Genomic DNA, 5,021 nt, shown 5'->3' on the forward strand with positions numbered 1-5,021 from the left:
ATGAAATTGGAGCCTATTATACAGAGTGAAGTAAGCCAGAAGAAAAAACAATCAATACAGTATACTAACGCATATATATGGAATTTAGAAAGATGGTAACAATAACCCGGTGTACGAGACAGCAAAAGAGACACTGATGTATAGAACAGTCTTATGGACTCTGTGGGAGAGGGAGAGGGTGGGAAGATTTGGGAGAATGACATTGAAACATGTAAAATATCATGTAAGAAACGAGTTGCCAGTCCAGGTTCGATGCACAATACTGGATGCTTGGGGCTAGTGCACTGGGATGACCCAGAGGGATGGTATGGGGAGGGAGGAGGGAGGAGGGTTCAGGATGGGGAACACATGTATACCTGTGGCGGATTCATTTGATATTTGGCAAAACTAATACAATTATGTAAAGTTTAAAAATTAAATTAAATTAAAAAAGAAAAGAAAACTGAGCACCAGAGAATTGATGCTTTTGAACTGTGGTGTTGGAGAAGACTCTTTAGAGTCCCTTGGACAGAAAGGAGACCCAACCAATCAATCCTAAAGGAAATCAGTCCTGAATATTCATTGTAAGGACCGATGCTGATGCTGAAACTCCAACACTTTGGCCACCCGATTCAAAGAGCTGACTCATTTGAAAAGACCCTGATGTTGGAAAATATTGAAGGCAGGAAGAGAAGGGGATGACAGAGGATGAGATGGTAGTATGCCATCACCGATGTGATGGACATGAGTTTGAGTAGGCTCTGGGCATTGGTGATGGACAGGGAAGCCTGGTGTGCTGCAATTCATGGGGTCGCTAGGAGTTGGACATAATTGAGTGAATGAACTGAACTGAACTGATATGAAGGATTCCCTGGTAGCTCAGCTGGTAAAGAATCTGCCTACAATACTGGAGACCTGAATTTGATCCCTAGATTGGGCAAATCCCCTGGAGAAGGAAACAGCTACCCACTCCAGTATTCTTGCCTGGAGAATCCCCATGGACAGAGGAGCCTGGCTGGCTATAGCCCATAGGGTTGCAAAGAGTCAGACGTGACTGAGCAACTAAGCACAGCATAGCACCACATGGCAGTTAGTGGTTGCATTTTTACCAACCCATTCAGATCGTCCTTGGGTTGGAAAGATCCCCTGGAGAAGGAAATGACAACCCACTTCAGTACTTTTGCTGGAAAATCCCATGGACAGAGGAGCCTGGTAGGCTACAATTCCTGGGGTCGCAAAGAGTTGGAAACAACTGAGCGACTTCACTTTCACTTTCAGATCATTTTAAAGGTAACATAGTAATTAGATGTTGCTGCTGCTGCTGCTAAGTCACTTCAGTCATGTCCGACTCTGTGTGACCCATAGACAACAGCCCAACAGGCTCCCCCGTCCCTGGGATTCTCCAGGCAAGAACACTGGAGTGGGTTGCCATTTCCTTCTCCAATGCATGAAAGTGAAAAGTGAAAGTGAAGTCGGCTCAGTCATGTCCGACCCTCAGCAACCCCATGGACTGCAGCCTACCAGGCTCCTCCATCCATGGGATTTTCCAGGCAGGAGTACTGGAGTGGGGTGCCATTGCCTTCTCTGAATTAGATGTTAGGACTGTGTATTTTCAGGTAATGAATTACAAAAGTTTGGAATTTAGACTAATCTGTGGTTTCAAAGACTTTAATGATTTTCTTATATACCTCAAATTATACTATCTTTAATTTATTTAGTCAATCAGTACTCAAAAGAACTTTCACATTTGGTCTCCCAGCCATTCTTTTCTCTCTCTCTCTCTCTTTTTTTTTTTTTTTTTTTTTTTTCTGGCAAGGGGTGAAGAGGTTACCATCAGGTTATAGTTCTTTGATCACATATTTGCATCTTCTTGACTGTAACTATTATTTTGCCATAGTGTAGGAAAGGATGAAGTTCTAAAAATAAGGATGCAATTATTAATCATTCACCATCTCAACATGAGCCAACAGAAACTGACATTATTTTCCTTCCCACAGACAGGATTCCACATTCAGGAAGGGGAATTCCCTTGTGATAAAGTTAATGATGCTGAGAACATCCATAAAGGGAAAAATTTCCAAAATATTAGAACTCTGACTTTTAAGCCGTAGTAAATATTATAGTTTAAGTGTAAGAGAAATACTGAGTGTTTTAATGCCTTTATAATAAAATTTAATAGTTTTAATTACTGTGTATAAAATATAAGCCTTTATAGGTCCTTTCTCTACTTATGAACAATGAAGTTTATGATTTGCTCTGAACTTCAGTTTTCCATAGCTTACCTGATCCCCATTACTGAACTCAAACTAGATTTTCCTCTGACATCAGCAAGAGCTTTTCTGAAATGTTTGCAAAGCTCCAGGTGCATGGGTCCCTGAATAAATATTATTTCAACACTGATCAGCTGCCTAGGTGAAGACCAAGTTAGGAAAGAGGTCTACAAGGATTTCTTAATGAAAGCAGGTGGCTGTTGATAGCCTAAATAGGTTCAACAATTAGTTAGAACATTTTTAGGACTTTTGGTGCATCTCCCAAGGGATTTCTGTAATATTTAGAAGGCACTTGTTTAGGAAGATACTCATTCATGCTCCCCTAATAGGGAGAACATATTTTTAAAACTACATATGGTAAGACCAGAAGTTCTGTTTCTAGTAGGGAAAAACTTTAATTTTTGGATTTATTCACCTGCTGAATTTTAGGAATTTCTGCGATGTCAAAGAACTGCCTTCCTATATATGATATGGTTTTCAAGTGTAATTCAAAAGACAATTACCATATTTATTTAGGACGAACCTATAAAACATACTCTGTGGAACAAAGTTAACTTAATAAATAACAGTCCATACCAAGTTTTAGTAAACTTTATCTTCATGCATTGTATGCATTAAACATATTATCTACTCTAAATAAGGTCAACATATCTGCTTGACTGGAGTCCCAAAATAAGATGTTGAAACTTTCTCACTATTGTCATTTTATGACACATGAGTTTCTTCCCTGATAAATTTAAAATGCATTTATTTTTCACCTGTATTTACACTTTGACTCAAATTAATCCTTGTTCAAGCCATACTACCTATATGAGAAAAGTTAAAACCTATTAGCAAGAGTATACATAGTAAAAAAAAAATACTGTAAAGTTTAAACATTGTTACCAGCACTTAGGCAAATTAAATTCCCAAGAAATATTTTTTTCTGAAATGTATTTATTGGCAATAGGGTGTGAAATAAACTAAATCAAATTTCACATCTCCTTCAACGATGTTTTTGAAACTCTGAGTAATGACCCAGGTTGAGTCATTAATGCAAATCCTCAAAACTTAAATAGTTTCTTGATGCTTTTCATTTTGAGACATCTTTTAAAGAAACAACAGATGCCTCTCTACATGCAGTCTAAAAATCAATAGAATTAATCAATAATGCTCTCCACAGGTAATAAATGCTGAGAAGCATTTCTGCCTATCCATATTGATCGGGAGAATTGCTTCAGATTGGTTCTGATGTGTATAAAAATCATTTCCTTATTGATCAAAGCCTCCCTTCTCCACTCTGATATGATATTTCATATATGGCATACAACTGTTTTAGACTTCATTCATGTATATCTGTGATAAATTTCCTATGATTTGTGTATGAGACTAATTTGAATGAAATATAAATTGGGTGTTTTTGTTTCTGTGGGGAACCCATTGCTTGAAATTTATTTAAAGCATGAATAATCATGAGAAATTACTAAATTTATTCTAATGAGAAAGGTAATGATGTTTTTCATTCACATTTTCTTTATTTGTAATAAGCTTAAAATTTTTGAGTTTGCTTCTGTTTATTATAACAGAATTCCATTTATGCATACACATGCATTTATACAGAATAATGCTATTCCTGGTGGTATAAATAATAGAAAGCTGCATAGTTTTAGTCAACACTTGACTCATATTGCTGGCAACTTATATTTTGGTTACATGATCAAAGATACAAGTGAACATTCTGACCTTTTAACTAATGTGTGTTGTATGTATATACATATAATAATAGGAAAGTATGTCTTCTAAATTAACTGTCTAATAATAAGTGTATAATTTTAATAGATATAGCATAGTTTCATTAAACAGGACTCTATGCATCTTTGATCCAAACAATTGCTTTGGCTAATAGTACATGATAATTCATGGTTTATTGGGTAAATATTATTAGATCAATCAAGGGCTTTTCCAAGAAAGCTCAAATTCTAATTCTTGATACATTAACTAGTGTTGTGAAATATAACCAAAACCTGTTATAACATATAATATTGACAGGTCTGTCAATATAACTTGGTAAATTCCATAACCACATACTGCCTGTTTTCCTCATCTGACTGTTCCATTACAAAATGGCATTATTCTGGTCAGTATATAAACTATTGTGGAAAGTACCACTACCTCCTTTATTTACTGAAAGGCTTCATTCATCTCATGACTTTCATTTGGAATTTCAGGGACTATGAATTATAGTCAAGTCCAAATATCTCTACTTTAGATAATTTCACTTTATTAATCTAACAATTTGATTTTTGTCTTTTTTTTTTAATTCTGAAGGAATCTCTGATGCAAAACAAGTTGAAATTTTTCAACAAAAGAGAGTAGTTTTATTGGATAAAATATGTCCACTGTATTCAAAAATACTATTTGGGTGAGCTGAGGAACTGTCAGTCAACGTTGAAAGCATAAGTATCGGAAGGAAGGTGTATTCTGGTTTGTTTCCCCTAGAATAAAACTAAAGTTTATAACATCTTAACACTTACCTTTTCTGCTCACTAAGGCTATGATGAATCTTGGGCACCTGATTGGGCTCTATGAGCTCTAAAAGAACAAAAACTGCTTTCCTAGGTCTCTCATATATTCCCAGGAAGCTAATTATACAATAAGACTCTTGGAGTCAACAAGTACCATTAGGGTAACCATAGAAATGAAATTTTTGAAATATTTCTTGTACTTAAATAGAAATTAATTTCAAGTATTCCTGGGAGCAGGCATAGATTCAGCTGGAAACTGAAGCTGCCC

The sequence above is a fragment of the Bison bison genome, unplaced genomic scaffold (genome assembly GCF_000754665.1).
Source record: "Bison bison bison isolate TAMUID 2011002044 unplaced genomic scaffold, Bison_UMD1.0 scf7180017864471, whole genome shotgun sequence".
Lineage (NCBI taxonomy): Eukaryota > Metazoa > Chordata > Mammalia > Artiodactyla > Bovidae > Bison > Bison bison.